This window comes from Haliotis asinina, chromosome 15 (assembly GCF_037392515.1).
Source record: "Haliotis asinina isolate JCU_RB_2024 chromosome 15, JCU_Hal_asi_v2, whole genome shotgun sequence".
Lineage (NCBI taxonomy): Eukaryota > Metazoa > Mollusca > Gastropoda > Lepetellida > Haliotidae > Haliotis > Haliotis asinina.
Genome location: NC_090294.1, coordinates 50934333 through 50955489, shown reverse-complemented (window position 1 = coordinate 50955489; position 21157 = coordinate 50934333). Strand labels below are relative to the sequence as shown.

Here is a 21157-nt window from a genome sequence, read left to right as displayed (position 1 = left end):
GATGTGATTGTGTCAGTCAAGCATCACGCTTCACCAGCAAGTCTTCAACTGTTTCTCTGAATTGACATGGTCTAGCGAGTAAGTCATGGTTTTTTTTCTATTTAAAACCGAAGTTTTGTGAGTGAAGTTTAGGGAGTCTTCAACATTAAATGCTTCCAAATGTTTTAAGATTATTTCAAGCATTGCTTCTCTCTTGACGTTTTCAATTCATTTTCATGGTGAGAAGGATGTTCATAACTTTCTAATTTTTCAGAATATGCATCCATCTGACTTCTTAAAAAATCACTTATGCAGAGTGAAATGTTTAGAATGATGTAATTGACATTATATTTATGCAATACTTGCTGAAAGTAATAATTTTAATGATTTTGCAACACCAGTATTCTATGGCTGTCATTTGAAGTAAACATACATATTAACATGGAACAGTTGATGTCTATGGCGGCAGGCTGTTGGGAGAGGTGGGAGGATGATACCAGCATTTTAAGTTTTCAAAGAATTTGTTGAATACAGTAACATGAACAACTTTGTAATGTTTCTATAATGTATTGTTATATAATAAGTTACACTATATATCCTGACAGATTTTAGAAGTTCAGGATGAACTCACTGTGAAGTTTTAATATAGCAGTGAAAATGGAAGTTAGTATAGATCCCAGGCTAGCATGCCAAGTTCTTAGTTCTCATTTGTCTAAACATATCAGAACAGACTATGAAAGATGCAGTTGTTTTTTTTTTGTAGCATATGAATAAAAACAGATTTTCAGACTAGCTACCCAAATTCAGACATACAACTATTACAAGTTGGAGGTTTTGGTCTAACTGCAGAATATTACCCGCTTCACTGGACGTTAAACATGTTAAAGGCACTGAATCAGGTATCCATCAAAGTGACCAGTTGGCCATGATATATTACATCATGGTGGTTCTGTGATTTTGTCAACCATTGTTCTCTGAAAACCAGAATTAAGTTCACCAATTACAGCAGACAAGAACACAAAAAATGAAATATATTTAATGGGGAGACTTTATTAAAATCAAATCATGTCAGTCTCTGGTGACACATTTGTACATATATTTTATTTTCCAGTTTATTACTATAAACTTTCTGCCCCATTTTATAGAAGGTCCTGAAGTCCACATGGACTGCTCTGCCAGTGATTGAATCAAGGGACTTTTACCTTTTCTCTCTTCATGAGGGAACGTGGTGCAACATTAGAATTTCATGCATGAGCTAGGGGGCAGAATACATGCATCACAGATAATGTCACAAACCAGTATCAGACATTCATGGGTGAGGGCTCCGTATAGTGTGTCTTGTTTATGCATTCTCTGTTATGTCCAGTTACCAGTAATTAAAACACCTACATAAAGTTTTCAGTAGCATGTGTATAACCAAGACTGTTGTACTTGTAGCTGTATTGAAAGGCAAAGAAAAGGCAGGTTTCGACAAAATTAAATCTCATAACATTAAACATTCTTGTTTATGTTCTATATTTAAAAACTTGACCCAAAAACATTGCATTTCTTGTGCTGTTCAGTATATGTGTGACATTATGTTGATTGGTATTCAGATCATGTGATGTTGTTACAGTCGTAAGTAAACAGGACCGCAGTGTTTATATGAGGCTTCAGTGCACTTATCACCTTCCCGATACTGTCAATACAGCTAAACGCTGTGAAACTCTCCTTAACATGTACTCATAACAGTGGTTAATAATACCCACATCATGCCTTACTGTTAGATGTTGAGGTATTTCACACCTCAAATGACGATTCACAGTCTCTTTAGTGGTTCTGCATTTCCTAAGAAGAAAATACTTTCCACAGAACTGGTCATGGTTTGTGTTGATCTCAGTGAGTCTGTAGATGCTTTGTTAGCGGCCATGGGGGCAAACATGAACTAGCATTTATTTCACTTGCCCACCCAAGAAAAGTAATTAATTAAAGAAAGAAACTTCACTCACAAAACTTCGGTTTTAAAGTAAACTAAATGAAGAACTTTTTATACTTGTATTATTCCTGGATAGTGGAAACACATTACAGTAACAGTGTGTAATAAACCTCATCAGCAGGGTCAGTCAGTATAATCAGTAAATATTAGGGCTTGATGAATACATTATGTCATCTATAGTCCTCGCAATAATGAGTTGGAAAAATGATGAGTTTGTTTTTCAGTGTTCTGTATGTCATAATTAGATGCTACAGACTGCAATACTGAATTCATTTTTAATGCAGTGATGTTTATTTGTAATACTTTGTAGTAAGGCGTGGAGCCATTGCACAGATTGCATCCATACCTTGTCAGCTTGCTGACAGGGGTTTACCTCTTTAATCAGGTGGACAAGGCATCCGAGTTAGGGTCAGGAGGTCCAGGGTTTGAATCCCAGGAACTCAGAAATATTATAGCCATTGCAAGTGTATTATTTGTATACTGTGAACTGTCTAATCCAAGGTTGGATGTCTTGGATGGGTTGCTCAGTGTGTGCACGATGATAAAAAGTTCAGGTGTATGAGTCGTGATAAGATGAGGAGGAAGTATAACAGGAAAACAAAAATTTTTAAGATGTTGTATGGAGAGAAAACATCCTGTATGTGTTGCTTAGATATGTACTGTGACATTGGAGACTACTGGGTCACAGTGAAAGGGTTCACTTAAGCAAGCCTACCATACTAATGGTGAACAAATCATCAAAACTGAACTCATATACTTCAAAACTGAACTCATATACTCCAAAACTGAACTCATATACTTCAAAACTGAACTCATATACTCCAAAACTGAACTCATATACTTCAAAACTGAACTCATATACTTCAAAACTGAACTCATATCCACCAAAACAGAATAATAATCACGGGACACTGCCACAAGATCCTCTAAAACCGAAACAATCCCCCTGTAATAGAAAACTAATTGTTTGAAATGGAAACAAAACTCGCGTATCAGCTGCAACAGTGCCCGAGAACGGTCGCCGAGCGCACAAAACGGCAGTCACAGCATCCAAAAACGGCAACCATAGCATCATGAAACGGTATAAATATCATTAAAGATGGCGGTGAGGGGAGTCGAACAGGCTATAGTCAATAATGTTTTTTGTCAGTATGAGTCTAATCTTGAAAATTTGACATCGGGATGTAGCGCATCAACCGTCTACATATGAGTGCGGTATCGCAGCTGCTTCATTACAAGGGAGGTAAACCCAAGTAGAAAATATTGCACTGTTGATTTGCAATTATAAGCATAAAATTTTGTTTATTTGATTTTTCTTAATCAGCAATGCATATTAAGTCGCATGAAAGTGTTTGATTTTTGGGTTGCTTGTGACCTTTAAGGAAGGTCACAAATGGTTAACTTAAGGAGAATCAGAATAGAAATAGTTCAGGAAGGTCAGAATGAAAAGGGTTAACTGAGGTCAAAATGGAAGGGTTAAGAAGGGTTACAACGGTGAGTGAGTGAATAGTTTTATACCACTTTTAGTAATATTCTAGCAACATCATGGCAGGAAACAGCTGAAATGGACTCCACACATTGTACCTATGTGGGAAATCAACCCAGGTCTCCAGCAAGACAAGCCAAGGTTTTAACCATAAGGCTACTGACCGCCACCTGATGAAGTGAGAGCAAGTTTTATGAGAGTATTCCAGCAGTCTCACAGCATGTCAGCTGACTGTCCTCACAGTAGAAAGGATTAAGGAGGGTCACAGTAGAAATGGTTAATAAAGTTAACAGTAGTCTGAGAGAAGATTAACCTTGAGAGTTGTGGTAGGTGGGATTAGAGCAAACGTGCCCGGAAGGCAACAGTGATATAGGATTACGTAACAATCTGCACCCAGCAGGGACTCTGTGTGTACCGTTACGTAAGGGGTTTAAATGGTTCTTGTTTGTTGTTACATCTGGCACTAGTCCAACTATATCATGAGGTGTTTTTATTGGACCAGATAAACTTGTGATGGACGCTGAGAGCAACAATTCAAGATGTAATCACATGAAATTATTATGTTGAGTAATTTTTACAGAGTGTGTGTTATTCTACTTCCAAGGTTTCTGACCATCTCACATTGAATCGTGATTGAATATTTACTTTCAGTTGCCGCAGAAAAATCTTGCAAACCATAACTACTTAGTCAAAAACAGACTCTACTTGATGCATGTTTTCAAATCCATGAAAGGGCAAATCTTAACCACTGTTTCATTTAATGTGTATTAATCAAAAGATGACAGTCACATTGACTCGATCCACTTTCTTTGTAACCTTGTGACCTTAGAGAACACTACACATCCTGAGAGTGTCATTAACTGTCATTAGGTCTTTAGACCAAAGTCTAGAAGACGTACTGTTATTGTCCGAATATTAGTATTCTTATTATTTGTACCGATTTTGTACCAGCTCTCCTGAACTAACCACTGTGGCAATTTTGATTAAATTTCATCGATTATAGCCTGTATGCTAAAATGCATCCAAAAAATCCAGACATCCTGCTTCCGGTAAGGGCAGATAACCCAAAATGTGAAAATCTTTCACCTTGAATATCTCCAAAACTATAAGAGATAAACTGACCAAATTTTCACCCAGAGTAGACAACGGCATTCCTCATTGATTCAACACACAGTGAAAGATGGGCGGCCGGTGAATTAGTAAAAAAAATAACTGAAACTTTTCATGTTTTGACAATGCCTGTTTTTAAAAATCATCTTCTCCAGAATGGCATATAGCACAATCCTGTTTGAAATGCTGTTGTAAAGCCCATACCCTGGAAAGTTTAATTTGTTCAAGACTTGTTGATATCTTGAGTAGGTTTGGAGTTTTCGCCCCTTGACATGTGGTCAATTTTTCCAAGAGGCGTTTTCATATGGTTAATAAAAATGTTGTAACTCTTCAAAAACACAATGGATTTCAAGGCATCAAACTGTAGATAGGCGAATGGGGACCATTTTTGCTTCACATTATGGTTATGTGAAAATCAATACTTACGTCACTATTGCGACACAAACGTTACAGTTTGTCACATTTCCAGCAAGAATCATCTCAAGTTCTAGTAACATGTTCCCATTCCCCCACTGACAAAGAAATTTCTGTTTGTAACACTGTGATGACACAGTCTAATTAGAACTTGAGTTTCTTTTCAGCTGAGTCACACTGTATCAGCACTGAATGTTACCCCCTCGGTATCTGTAGACTATGAAAAACACTGTAATGGATGCTCCATTTGTCATCCAAAGAAACAGTATAAGTAAAAGAGTGCATGGGGTCCATGGGGGAAAGTTTGACTCTGCCTTCCTGTTTGCTTTTCTGCAGTTTGTGAATATTGTGTTTGTGTCAGCAGCGTTGAATCAGTGCCAAATTAATCTCAAAGACACTGTAATGGCCGATCCAGCTGGCATCCAATGAAATTCTTCAAGTGAAGTTAGCCATGGTGGGAAGTCTGAAGACCTCAGTATTGCCCAGGAGGCAATCCTACTGTTATGGGTATCCAGCATAAGGGACATCACACTTGTCCCACTGGCCCTAAACAAACATTATCCATTTGTTCTGCAGTATTTGTCCGTACAACTGTCTCATAATTGTAGTAGTCATAGTTTGGCTTTGTTGTTAAACTTCCTCATTGCTTTCTTTTTATCCACATTTAGGGCTACACTATTAGCCACTACTCCTCTTGCCCTGATCAAGCAGAGTTAATGCTTACTATGTGTAGCCTGCCCTGAACAGAGAAATATTGTCCAAAAATAACTGGGATTGGGATTTAATGAGGCAGATGATCTTTTAGCCTGTAGCACATGGAACCCAAAACATTGAAAATACATGTGGTGAATGTTTGAATCCCTGTTGGTGTAGATAACACTGCTCCCATACATTGCTTAACATGGCCACAGCCTGTGACAGCCAGGATACAAGACATGGCGTCTGGACATGTAAAATGCTGGCTAACAAGACTGAATAATCGCACGTATCATCAATAAGAAAAATCATTATTCTCACTATGGAAATAGTGTCACTGATAATTTTGTACACAAAAAAAACCCCCATATTGGTTGTGATAAGCAGACTCCATCACAGAGGAAAGTCAGTGTCTGGTTTATTGACATTTATATGTCTGCCTTTCTGTCTACTTATGACAGTATGCAATGCACTACATCTATCAGGTTTATAAGACATAAACAAAGAACCGACTATGCATATCGGCAAATGAACCAGTGGCCAATGAAAAAGCTGCATTACACTTGAGTGCACACCCACTGCTCTGACTGGGTTCAGTATCATGTCTGCTTCATTTCAAGGGAGTTAAACCCAAGTACTAAATATTGCACTTTTGACTTATATGCTTATGATTTTGTTAATTTGTTATTCTTAATCAGCTGTGCATTTTGTATATCATGAATAAGTGATAGCTGTGTTTTAATTATGTTTGATTTTATGGTTGCATGTGACCTTTAAAATATGGTACTTGTTGGTCCCTGCCTGGCACTCGGCATTAATGGGTACAACAAGAACTGGTAGGCTCAGAGTCAGTATATTGTGTCTGAGTGTGGCATTCATGCTCACCTGTGGTATGGTATCTCATTAAGCTTGCAGTATAAGACCATACCCATACACACGCATGTCGTGAAATGAGCGAAACATTCATAAGTGCAATGTTATACTCCATTTCATCTCACTTCACACCCTTTGACAAGTAAGTTCAAACCTGAAAACCCAACTGAGCTAATCTGGACTGACCATAAAGGGTCAATGCAGCTTTTGATGACACTGCACTTAGGCAGAAGATGACCTTCTCGAAATAGAATGTGCGTACCAGCAACCTTGCAGAGAAGATGTCAACTTTGGTGTGTTTTTCTTCTTCCGCCTCCAGTTATCAGACACTTGATGTAAGTAGAAGTGAAGATACATCATCAGCTGAGTCAGATGGTGGCTGGGAAATCTTCAGTTGAACAGCCAAAATTTTTTAGATCTAACAACCCCAGCTCTCAAATGCTCACGTAGTTTCTTAAACTATTCCATAATTCTGCAAAGCAAATGTGTAGTACATGTTGTAACTGCTGTCCCCACCAACACACATTTTGATTACACCAGACCAGTTATATTTGTTGTGTTACAGATGTTCATCCTCAAACAACCTTAAAGCAGGAATGGAATTTTTTTTAAGAATATCACCAGTCAAAGCAAAATCCAACATGTTAACTCTTTTGGTTTGTTTAGTTCAACTGAAAATAAGTTGCGAGAGTTTAGGTTTCACACTGATCTCACGGATATTTCATGTATATCACACTAACATTAGGGTTTTAATTTTGGGGGACATTTTTTTTTTTCTTATTCTTGAAAATATAGGACCCGCAGATCCATAAAACAAGAAATAGTATTGGTCAGGCCTTAAGTATAGAGAAGAGACCATGCAGAGGGGAGATGATATTTACCCATTTCAAAATATTATATCACCACCATGACATGAAAGGTACACTGCCATTTCTTCACTTGGTTGTGCTGTCATTTTTCCAACCCCATGTCTAATAATTATTCATATGAAATATATTTTATTCAGTATTTCAAGCGCCATATTTGGTATTCAGACTGTTCTTCGCCTCAAATCCACCTACCAACTTCTAGTCAAATGGAGTTAATCTGCAAGAATATGCAGAAATTAAAAAAGAAGTACCATATTGCCTAATTTTACCATGAACCTGTTTGAGTTTATTTTTCTTATCTGTCATTGTTATTGTTAGAGTTTTTGTAACCTTTATGATCACAAAAAATTCTGGCACAGTGGGCGAATGAAGCAGGGGAGGTAACTCCAGAAGTATTCAATATGCCAGATACGTAATTCAACAAATATAATACCTACCTGTTTTTGTCACTCAATTTGAACTGGAAACTAGGAGGGAGACTGATCTGATATGCCACCAGTTGCGCTAAAAATGTTGAATAAAATATATTCAAGGTGAGTAATTATTAACCATGGGGTTAGAAATATGAGAACACAAGCCAGTGAAGAAATGGGTGTACACCTTTGATAGTGGCAATATTTTATTTTGACATGAAAAATATTTTTAGAACTGAAGCAAGGGAAGTATGTTGCCAACCTTTGCTTGCTTTGCTCACATCCATGAAGACTGGTCAGTTTCTTTCTGTTGCACATCTTCATTTGCGCTACAGGTTGCCTGTGTTCTACGTGAGGCAGCACCTTTTAATAGCATTTAGAAGGGATACATTTGAGGGGAATATAGTTAACGCCCATAAACTATTGGGCAGCACACATTTACACATGTGGGTAATCGAACCTTGGTCTTCTGCATGACAAGTCAAACACTATGACCACTATTCAACTACACCGCATTTAAATGTTATGAGGCATAATTCATGAGGGGATCCTGTTGGTCATTCTGGAAGCAGGGATTTACAGGACGCAAATTGCAGCGTCCTGTACGCATAAAAATTGACAATGGAAGCAACAATGAAATGTATTAGCCATCCACAGACACAGAAAAAGTCTAAATACTTTTTATAAAAGTTCCACTGAAGTAACAATATGTTATCACTGAGTTTGCTATGAGCGGGGTTATGGTATCATTTGCAATATAATTATGGTAAAGATTTATGTGATGATCATGATACACAACACAATAACTGCATTAATAACAATATTTAAGTGTCTTGGACCTCCATTTTGTTGTCCAGGACTACGGGAGTCTATCAGCCTCAGAATATGTATTGAAGATCATCAAATTCTCAGTGTAATTAAGGGGGAGTGATTGGGTAGCCTTATGGTTAAGGCGTTTGCTCATCATCCTGAAGACCCAGGTTTCCATTCCCCACATGGATCATTATGTGTGAAGCCCACTTTTGGTGCCCCCGCCATGTTATTTGCTGGAATATTGCTGTCAACAGTGTAAAACCGATCTCACTCATGTAATTTTGAAATGTTTGAAGGTGTACAGACTGCCCAGTGAAGATGGGAGTTTTCTTCATGATTGATTCTCCTTGCCATCATGCTGTGCATAATTTAGTAGTAGAGGCAAGCTAATCGGATTAGCGAGACAAAACATGACAGGGAGACTCTGAATGAAAAACTTGATGGAGGAGAGCTCTGGGACACACATTTGCTTTTTACTTATTTTTTATTGGTTTGATGAGTTTATGCAGAGTTGACAGTGATTAACTGATGCTTGTGGAAAACACAACCCAATGCAAGTTTAAAAACTGTGGACTTTGAAGACCACATTTGTTGACTTTATGTTGTTTTTCTTCCATGTATACTTACTGTGAAAATAGTCAGTTGTTGGTGTAGCACATGCCTCACGTGGGAGTTAGGGATTGACAGAAAATTAGAAAGGAAAACAGGCAGAGGTTTTGGGACTGGGATTAATTGTGGTGGGTGGTTGTCACTGTGTGTTGTTGACATGAAGGTTGGGTGTTGGTATTCACATGGCGGAGATAAGCGAGGTGCATCAACATCAGTGGGCTTAACATACTGCAGGAGCTGTACCTGGCTTACAGTACTGTAGTCTGTGAGTAACAACATGAATGATTGTGATTGAGTGAAAGTAGTGGATGAGTTTTGTTTTATGCCTCTTTTAGCAAAATTCCAGCTATATCATAGCAGGGGACACCATGTATGAGCTTTACACATTGTACCCATGTGGGGAATCAAACCCAGGCGACTAACGGGATCAGGTGGTCAGACTCTCTGAATTGGTTGACACATGTCATCTGAGTTCCCAGTTGCGCAGATCGATGCTCATGTTGTTGATCACTGGATTGTCTGGTACAAACTCGATTATTTACAGACCGCCGCCATATAGCTGGAATGTTGATGAGTGCGGCGTCAAACTAAACTCACTCACTCACTCTTTTGTGTGAGAAGGAGAATACTTGAACCACTAGGCTACTGCTGCCATGCTGGTTTAATCACTAGCAACTGAGTAAGTGTATGTGAGCATTCCAGCTGTCTCTAGGGCGGTGCGGTAGCCTAATGGTTAAATTGTTTGTTCGTCATTCTGAAGGCCTATGTTTGATTCCCCACATGGGAACAGTGTGTAAAGCCCGTATCTGGTGTACCCCAAAGTGATAATACAGTCTATTTGAGTCTAAATGTCCCTAATGAATTTTACACTAGTGAGTGAGTGAGTGAGTTTAGTTTTACGCCGCACTCAGCAATATTCCAGCTATATGGCGGCGGTCTGTAAATAATCGAGTCTGGGCCAGACAATCCAGTGACCAACAACATGAGCATCGAACTGCGCAATGGGGAATCGATGACGTGTGTCAACCAAGTCAGGGAGCCTGACCACCCGATCCCGTTAGCCGCCTCTTACGACAAGCATAGTCGCCTTTTGTGGCAAGCATGGGTTGCTGAAGGCCTATTCTACCCCAGGACCTTCACGGGTTGAATTGCACACTAACTCAAAAACAAATAATCATAAATTACTCAAACTAGCGCCAAAGTGAATAGGAAAAAACACACCAACAATTTGTTATAATATTTGTCAACAAAATATAAAAGTTGTTTAACAAACCGTCATTATTTTCATTCGATGCTGCAAGATTTGTGACTTGGGTGTAGCAACAGCTGAGGTAACAGCCAGGTAAGCGAGAGACATGTGCGATGTTGATTTTATCAATAGGGGATGGTAACAAAAGTCAACACACTGTGCTTTTGAATCGGACATGGAGTCGCTGCTGTCAGTCATCAGAGTGCACTCATATGATAACAGGACTGACAGTCTCCTGTTGTGAACCGCTTTGAAGCCACTACTGATGCTCCACAGCATTTTCAACTTTCTCAACTGATTGTCTCCATGTGTCTTGTGAAATGTTAGCCATGGATTCGTGGACTAGATTTTGAATGTGTGTCATTTTAAATATTAATATGTTATTGTGGGCAATGTCAGATTTGATGATACCCCAGATCAGTTCAGTCAGGTTCAAATTGCATTGGTAAGCATAAGACATCATGACCTTGTGATTTCAGATACTTGTCAATTGTGCACACAGGTGCTCTTTTTTTATTTTAATGATTTCATAAAGTTTTGGTTTTGTTGTGGTAAAAGGAAATGATATATTATGGTTGACAGAAATTATAACAAAATTCTGCAGACTTGCTGTGTTTTTCCTGTTTCGTTTGGCGTTAGTTTGAGTCATGTGCGATTATTTGTTTTTGAGTTAGAGTGCAATTCACTGGGGAGATTTTGCCTCAAATGTGTGAAGTCATTCTGATTTTAACAATACCAACAAAAACACTAATCCTTGCCCCACAAAAATCACGCATTAATCTATGCAAAACATCTTTCTCCAAATAATTAATCTATGGAATATCAACAGATGCACAGGTGTCATGTGTTTAAACAGAGTAAATCTATGTATTGATGTCTGTTTCATTTTGTGTGAAGGAAATCTGAATCTAAACGTGTCTTACCGCAGTTGTACATTACACAGCTGAATCTATGCATGTCTTACCTCAGTTATTCAGGCCATGCCAATGTAACACAGCTGAATCTATGCTTGTCTTACCTTAGTTGCTCAGGCCAGCCCAACATACTACAGAATACTGGCATGCTACGGACCCAACATTCACTGAAGCATCAAATTTGTGTGCTTGTTTTGTTGTTTAATGCCACACTCAAACACATTCCATCTACACAAATGTGTGCCACGTACTCCAGTGATAGACATCTTGCGCATCTGTCTATGCAAGCTGTTGTGGTGACTGGCATCAACCAAGCAAAGGACCCTTACCACATGATCCCATTAGTCGCCTCCTTGGACAAGCATGGGTAGTTGAGGACCAGATCTGTCCAGACATTCTCCCCTGTGTGACCATGCCTGTCTACAATAAGGATAGCTGTGCTACAGTAAAGTCCCTCACACTAAAACTTCCCAGAACTTCTGAAGTACACCCTGCACAGATCATCTGCCCGTTTACCCATGCCTGCCTCTGTAAGCTCTCCAGTCCTATCTCCAGGTGATATGTTAGCAGTTCAAGATTATGTCGCATGCGTAAGGTGCTATATGCCTCTGACAAGGGTCATCCAGCGTTTTACAACTCTGTTCATGCGAGTTCACCTTGTACAGCCTCGGGCTAAAGCAGATTTATGCAAGGGGGAGACAGGACTTGAAAAACAAGTCTTAATTAACATAGATGTCGGAGCTATCACTAAAATTCAACAGCAGTACGGGTATGTGGAGTTAAAGTTAAGTACAGATAGTTCAAGATCAAGAGAATAATGTAACTTGCATACATCAGTGAAATTTGTTTTTCACATTTGACACTTAACTGTAGCATTTAGAGTGAGTGAGTGCTCACAAGACAGTTACTGTAACATTTATAGGGAGTGCTCACAAGACAGTTAACTGTAGCATTTATAGTGAGTGCTCACAAGACACTTAACTGTAGCATTAATAGCGAGTGACACTTTACTGTTTTTATCTTACAAACCCGTGTTAAAGCAGTGGTAAAGCAAGATGGATACTGGGCAGTGTTTCACTGTTATGTCTTCAAACAGCAGTGTGACATGACAGTCAAGGAAGCGTCATTGTACAGTTAGTGGAGAATGAACATGTTCCTTTGATCTGTTACAACTGATGGTTGTGTTTACAATTTGTACATATCATGCAGATTGCTCACAAAGTGTGAATAGTATTGAATTCATTTGAAGTTCCTTTGATCAGAGGAAAGCAGAGAGTATGTGGAGACCAAATATAAGTAACATAAATTACTCTTAGAGAACTTACAGACTTGAAAGATGACTTGTCATGTGATCATCTCTTCTTGTGTCAACTCTAGCTGCTCTGTTTCACATGTTCCAAGCCAATTAAGCGTAACTGTTGTAAGTCACATGTCAGTGATAAGATCAGTCTTGTTTTGTCTTTGTGGCAAATACCATGATACTTTGATTCTGAAACTGGCGTCTTGGAAAATTCAGCGTCCTGAACCACAAAGCATTCGTAGCGTTACAACCTGTTGTAACTATATGGTTTATTGAATGTTATAGCATTACAAACTCTTTGTGGACACAATTCAGTAAGATCATGAAAGTCATGATGACACTACAATGTGAAAAAACGACTTCACATAAGTTATTTTCTATTCTACAGAACCATGAATGTCCGGGTTAGGCTTGGCCTTCAAAGGCCACTAACAGGATTCGGTGGTCAGACTCGTTGGCTTGGTTCCTAATTGTGCATATCGATGCTCATGCTGTTAATCACTGGATGGTCTGGTCCTAGCTTTATTTTCAGGCCATGTAGGTGGAATATAGGCTGAGTGTTGCGTAAAACTAAACTTGCTCGCTTGCTTTCCCAAAGGTAAGTATTACCATATGTAACCACAGGTGATTTTGTTTCATTAAGCAGTGACTTGTAGCTTTAATTACAATCCAGTGTATATCACATGTGAGCAGTATAGACTAGCTCCGTATTGAGCCTCTGCTCATCTAGATGTCCATGCCTCATTTGATCTCACAGCTGCAGCATATTTGATCTCACAGCTGCAGCCTATAGCCTTCACAGATGCCACCTGCAACATATTGCAATCTTCAGTTACTTCACAAAATTGAGCACCTGTGGTGTATATTTTCTGAGCAGTGTAAGAAAAATATATTGTTAAAACTAGTGAACTGCATGCCTTGATGCCACATTTCCTGGACTCATCCAGTGCAAGAGCTAATTCTTTGCATGCAATGTAGATTATTAATTTCACTCAAAATGCCATTGAAGAATGTTTATATTAACCCTGCATGGCAAAGGCTGGGTTGTCAGGTTCCATGATGGGCTGAATGTCTTCTACTTATCAATGCAAAGAGCTAACAACCATGCATCTCAACATTTTAAAAACAGAACGAGTTATGGTTTTGTTTGTTCATTCATGGAAACTAATACCTTAGTCTGTACTCTTCATAAGAAGTAGGGGAACTGGGAGATATATGGGACTGAATCAATGTTGATACAATAATAATGGATGTTTTGAGAATGCGTTACCACATGGATTTCATTCAAAGCAAAGCTGTTTGTTCAGTTGTCCCCCTAATGTTAGGTGATGGGTGTATGACATGACAATTTCAGGTTTACAGTTTTCAGTCAGTTGTGTGTGATTTGACCCTGAAATTCTTGACAATGCACAGATGTAAGATTTATCGACCTGCCTGAAAAAATCTTAAATTCAAAATGACACCCCATGAGCATGTAGGAGGTTCCCATAAAAATGTGCTGCGATGATTCCCTTGCATTGTGTTTGTGTGTTTTGATAACGTGAAATGATGCAGCCTACACAGGATGAATGTCATTGTAATGTTCATCAGTGGATTTTTTTCAAAGTTCAGTTTCCCCTACTGTTTTTTGAAGAGTATGAAACAGAGCTATTTTATTTTTGATTTCAAAACAATTAACAAAATTCTCCCTTAGTGCTTGTTTTTATATTTTATTTGTATGCAGTATATTATTATAGGATATTTGTGTTGCACTCATATCTACACAACTAGAGATTGCTCAAGGTACTGGTATGTTTTTCCCTCATTCACCCTAAGGCACTTCATATTATCAATCTCAACTCCCTTGGGAATATAGAATTCCTGCTGCCTCTAGGCACACTGAGTTTATTGTGGCTTTCTTATCCTAAAAAGGGATATATACACATCTGGGTGGACGGGGACACACAGTCACAGTACGTTGTCCAAGTTCAATGTACGTTTGTTGGATGTTATTGAAGCCTAGTGGGCAGCTGCTGCCATTGATTCACAAACTCAAGGTTATAGTGATGTTTGACACTATGTAGATGGTGTGGTTAAATTTAAATTTGTAATACCAGTTTGAAAACAAATATTCTTTTATTCGCAACTGAATGGTATTTTTGTAACTTTGTATTCTGGTTTCTAATAGTGTGAGTATCTCAGAGTCAGTTCTCATTTACTCTAGAATCTTTAAGCTGAATAATCCATATCTTTCATGAAAGTTTCATAGGTACTAACAGCTGGACATTAGCTGGTTGTGTTTCATGAATACACTATAATGCAACCTTGATGCAAATTTGCAGTGTTGATATTTGTTTTCTGTATCTTAGTATCCTGACCTTCTAAATCAGTTCCCCACATTTACTGAAACTGACAAATTGCTCTGATCAGTGTTCAATTAATGTTTAAAACAAAGAGCTCTTAAAACAAAACCACAACAGCTGAAACTACAGCCTAGATTTCATGTTTTGTTTATTCATAACAATAATATATGTTGTTGTGGGATTCAGCAAATTGCTACAGATCTGTGTCCCTTAGATGTGTTAGGATGAGAAGACATTGATTTGAGCCTTCATGTGGTCCTTGGACATCGTAACTATTCTGTGTCCAAGGGCAGTTTCAAGTTTAATGGAGATATTAATATAGAATCTCTTCACAGTCTCACAGTCTGAACCAGAACTGAGTGAGTAAGGTCTTATTCTGCCTTTAGTAACATTTTAGCAATATCATAGTGGGAGACACTCATTTTGCCTGTGTGAGGAATATAACTGCAGTACAATCAGTCAGTACAGTTCTGCTGTTTGATCCATTCTTGGTCAGTACACTTAACCAAATGGACAGAGCAGCAACACAACTTTCGTTAGGTCACTTCTTGAACTGAATAAACGGCCTATTTGAAACTTGCAATATGAATGTAACTTGTTTACAGGCATGGCAATTTTTCCATTTTCCAATGCAGATCAAATGATCCTGAACCCTGTTGGGGGCCAGCAGCCTCTAGACCAGCTGATTTTCAGGAGAAATGCCTTTCACCTGTTGCCATCCCAGTGTTTAGTATTCAGGTATTTATAAGAATAATAGCTTGTGATACTGCAGTGGTTGAATCTTGGCTCCCTAGCACTGGGGTAACAAAGTCCTCTCACCATCCTACATGTCAGGCTCCAGTTACTAGCTATGTGTGTATCATTTATTTTTTATTATGCTGACGTGAAGATTTTGCATGCTCATCTGATTTCCTGATTGTTGTTGCTTATCAGAGCATGAGTCAAAGTTCATTGTAAAAAGTACATGAAGACACAAGCCCCATATATAGTGTTTGTTCACATTGGGGCATCAGGGGTGAGTGTCATGTAGCCATTTTGAATTTTCATTTTCGATGCTTTGAACAAATCATGCCAACTTTGATCTCTTTTTATCAAGGTGTTGAATCCCAAACCATAAGATTGTTCTGATTTTACGTGTCCACTTCCCTCCAAAACTTCAGCTTGAGGTAGATGGTTATGTTACTTTTAAGGTTGATGGACCAGACGCCCTGTTTCAGCTTCATGTGGATGAGAAGAGAAAATGAAACATTATGATAACTTGAGGTTTTACGATATTCCATTTTGTTGTGGTGTTAGTAATGTTGAAGATGCTGGTGCTTCAGGAGGTTGTTCACTCTCATATACTTAACTGTCTAGGTGGAGATTCCTGGTCAGGGTTAGTCCATAGAACCTATTGCACGCATCTTGAGGCCTAAAAAAATGTTGTGGTTCCAGTTACCCAACTAACTTTTGAATTTTGGTACTGCCCTAATTTTTCAAGTTTTATGAATAAAATAAGCATTCATATATCAATGTCTTTCCCCGGCATCAACGGACATTGGTCATATACAATCAAACATTGATAAGTGTGTTATTAGTTTGCACTTTACTTCAGAGGAAAATGTCAAAAAAACAAAGAAAATGTTCTGACCTACTTACCCTAAATGTTAAAGAGCTATTACGGAACCACATTTTTTTCATTGGGCCAATGGATATGGTGGTCAGGCTCAGTAATTTAGTTCACGCTGTATCATTGTTCCACCATGTGAGCGCCATTGCTAAAAAAATCAATCACTGGATTATCTGATCTGCTGATTCGAATTTCACTGTGTTAGGTGCAATTTTACTGCATTGGTTCAGATTCTACTGCACTGGTTCAGATTGTGGCGTGTTGGATCAGATTCAGTGTTGGATCAGAATGTGTGCATGCATGTGTTCAGATTCTGCTGTATTGCCTGCGTGCTAGTCCAACTAAAGGCTATGATGAGGGACATGTCACTCACTTTCTGAAAACCTTATCTCCATATTAGTGTAGAAATGTTTGCCTTCATTAAGATTTCCTTTTCTTAACTTTAAGCTCGAACTATTAAATGATACATCATAATGCTTTTGAGTTTGTGTCATCGAGACAGTGAGATTTTATACAATGCATCATTATGCAAAAGTGTTGATGTAAGTGCACTAAAATGTCTGTTAAGTGACGTTCTCACATATGGTGACTTGGACAAGGAAACATCAATATCACTATTGCTGTGTCCATATTTTAATATCCATTTTTTGCAATGAGCCTGGCTTTCAGTACCTGCTTTGTGACGCGATCCTATTACAAAGTGCGCAAGTATTTGTTGTGTGAAGGATATCTTTTGATAACATTTGTCTCAAGGCCGTATGTTGAGCAAGAATGAGGACAGTGTGTCATCAAAGGGAGCACCAACAGATGAAGATCATCACACAGCTTAACAAGTTTCTAGCTACAGGCTCCCCCTCAGGCAGGGAAGTACATCCACCATCTGATAACAAGTATGGGATAACATCAATTAGCATCACAGGAAGATGGGAGATAAGGTGGGTGGTGTGGAATAACATCTGGAGAAACACAGGAAGACAGATAACAGGTTGGAGAAGACCTTCTGGAGCACATGGTTCAGGTTTTGGGTGGTCAGTGAGGAATACCACAGATATAAAACACGTCACAATCAGGTAGAGTCAAGAAATGAGCTTAATTATCAGGATATATCTCAAGAGAATGAAGTCATTGTTGGATGTTTAGGATGGTTAAGTGTTGCTGAGGTTGTTGCTGCTGTACCTCAGTGTAAGAAATTGTGAATGATGCTGTAGTATCTTAGCATGTTGACCCTTGCATCTCTAATGATGAGTGTAGTATCTTAGCATATTGACCCTTGCATCTCTAATGACGGCTGTAGTATCTTAGCACATTGGTGCTTACATTTCAGATGATGGTTGTAGTATCTTAGCATATTGGTGCTTACATTTCAGTTGATGGCTGTAGTAGCTAAAGTTTGTTGGCCCTGACATCTCAAATGATGGCTGTACTATATTAGCATATTGACCCTTACATCTCAAATTGTAGCATATTGGCATCATCTCTAATGATAACTGTAATATTGTAGCATGTTGACCCTTACATCTCTTGTGATGGCTGTAGTATCTTAGCATGATGACCCTGACAATTCACTACTGATAGTTGTAGTATCTTAGCATATTGACCCTCATTATCATCACATTAATTGTAGCTGAATTGCAAATGATAACAAAAAGCATATTGACCCTCATTTCTTAGCATGTCGATTGTTACATAAAAAATTGGGGTCTCAGATACTTATATATTATTGTTGATACTGTTATATTATTGTGTATCATTATCATCACATTAATTGTTATGGTAGTTGAATTGCATATGATAACATAAAGCAGGCAGCAAACTCAGTGATAACTTATTGTTACTTGATTGGAATTTTTACCGAAAATATTTGGACTTTTCTGTGACCGTTTGAATGCAGTGATGAATTTTGGTGCGTCCATCAAGTTTTATGCATGTCGGATGCAGGAATTTGTGTCCCGTAAATCCATTGGCTATTGAGGTTAATGTTGTAACAACTGCAGAAAGAAAGAACCATTGCTTAATATTTGTGAGCCTTTGGTGTGTCGTGACAGCATTGGACCCATTTTTGTGGGAATGGTTGCCATGGATCTTCAGTTCGACCATCTATCATTGTGCTGCCATGTGTTTCCCCAGACACAATTCACTTTTATTGAAGGCATACACTGCGAGTCATACCATTGAGCACATGTTGTTATTGTACACTTGGTAAAGTCCATGCCAATCAATAGATGCCTGGGAGTTGATGGAGTGTGAAAACTGTCAAGTGTGAAATATCTTGACAACCTCACTGATTAGCTTGAACCAATACTTGAGTTATCGGGGTATTTCTTTACATGCGAGTCTGTTGTTCATGAGAAGGACATTTGATATTTCTTGGCTGCAGTTTCAAGATCAATCTGTGGTTTGACAAAAGCAGTGAATGATCGAAGCATGAATTGAAACAGAAACCCATTCATTAGTGACAATACCTTACAGTATTAAGGCAGTGAGGTACTTCATTGGCTTGTTTGGAGGTCAGTTTCTCCTTTGTCCACTCTGTGGGGCAACATCCTGTTGCCATTCCTATGGGCTTTTGCTTGGTGTAATGCCAAAATGGTGAACCTAGGATGATATTCCCAGCCATACTTGGCAAGTTTCCCTATTGGACATTGGCCAGGATGGTCCTTGTTCTGTCTTGCCTGTTTCCCCGTTGGAACATGGGCCAGGATGGTCCTTGGCCTCGCTTTCTTCTTTCTCCTTTGGGACGTGTCCAAGTGGGTCCTTGGCTTCTCTTCTTTCCCCATTCTTGCTTCTTGCTTCTTGCTTCTTGCTTCTGGCTTCTTGCTTCTTGCTTCTGGCTTCAGAGCGGGCCCTTGGCCTCTCTTACATCTTTCTCTGTTGGGACATGGGTCAGGGTGGCTCCTTGCTTATTCTGTCTTCTTTCCCATTTAGGACATGGGTCAGGTTGCCGTCTTTCTTCTTCCACGGTGGGACATTGGCGATGACCTGCTGGTGTATAAACACCACACTGAATACAACTACCACATCCAGCTGTTTCGGTCATAATTTTATTGTTATAACTATTGAACTGATGTGTATGCCTCGTTTGATGCTTGTCCCAATGAATTGACAGCATTGATTTTCTGATGGTTTGATGTATGTATATCAGTCAGAATATTGCTAAGGACAAATACCATTTCTTCATACCTCGTGTATCACTCAAATATTGGTGAAAGTTGTATTAAATTTTGTGTAATCCTCCCCAGCATTTCCAAAAATGAACCTGACCTCTGCAACAAATTGTGATCAACATTTTCCCAAAATGAACCTGACCTCTGCAACAAATTGTGATCAACATTTTTGACGTATTATAATGCATATCACAGGTGTGCTGAAGATTTTACAAAAGTTTCTGAAACCATGTATGTAAAATGTTTCTCTCAAACTATTTGATGGATTGTTGTAGATTTGTGACATGTGGTTCAATATAAGTTTAAACATGATAATCCTGATATGATGGTGAACAGTTTTTCAAGTTTTATTGACCTGTTTAATATCATGTTTGATACTATGTTTTCAGAAAGAACCAGATGAAAGAACCATGATGATGATAATGATGTTGTTCATGATGATTTTTTTGTGTGGTAAATGTTGTGTAGAAATCAAAGAAAAGTTAAGTATGTGCTTCACCCTGTGTTTCTGGAATGTCCCAGTTGAAGACACACAAGAATATGTCACCTTTTCTAATTTCATCTAGTACGTGACCCTGTCTGGTAAATGTGGAAAAGAGGCTGTACATATTGATGTTTGTAGCTGGTACGTGATGGCTAACAATAAATACTTACTCTAAAAGAAAGCTGACATAAGACTTAAACAAAAGACATTATATTTTCAGGATGGCTGTTTGAACAGATGTTCCTTTGTTATTTAGAGCAGGACCTGGTCTGATCAGGAGAGTGGTGTGACGTTCCCAATCCCCATACAGTCTTTTCCCTGTTGGCTCTGCCCATGTTGGTGCAATGCGTTTGTTTGGTCAGGGACAGTTGACACAACACAGCAAACTGAGGCTGTTGTGGGGATGTTTGTGCTGATCGAAAGTTCTGTTGTTAGGCGTATATGTGTGAGACAATGAAGTCTGGATGATGATGACGATGATGATGATGATGATGATGATGATGATGATGATGATGATGATGATGATGAAGAGGAGGAGGATGTCATGGTTGGATGATGATCAGAGACATTGTCTATGCGTTATTCTGTTAATCGCTGACATCAAGATTGTAATGTGCCAGGGATTTACCTTGAGTCCTGTATATGAGGGTCAGTGGGACTCGTACTTTTAATTTTCAGGGATCCTGGACTACAGAATGGGGTTCCTAGACATTTAAATGTTAGCATTTATACTATCTTGCGGTATTGTTATAATTCAGTTACTGTCAGTGTCAAATTGTGAATCGTGATCATCGCATTGTTGCAGTAATTAAATTGCAAATGATATCATAGCCCGGCAAGCACCACACTCAGTGATAA

At 38.7% G+C, this 21157-nt stretch overlaps 1 protein-coding gene across 3 annotated transcripts in view; it reads left to right on the top strand.

Moving 5' to 3' along the window:
• LOC137265498 (alpha-1,6-mannosyl-glycoprotein 2-beta-N-acetylglucosaminyltransferase-like) overlaps positions 1-21157 on the top strand; it is an 83821-nt gene that overhangs the window by 26673 nt on the left and 35991 nt on the right. Inside the window, exon 1 of one of the 3 annotated variants that reach the window (XM_067800914.1) lies at positions 16-78. The exons of the other annotated variants lie outside the window; for them this stretch is intronic. The gene's annotated coding sequence lies outside the window, so the exon portion shown is untranslated. Of the gene's footprint in view, positions 1-15; positions 79-21157 lie in introns of those variants that run through there. 3 annotated transcript variants of the gene reach the window in all.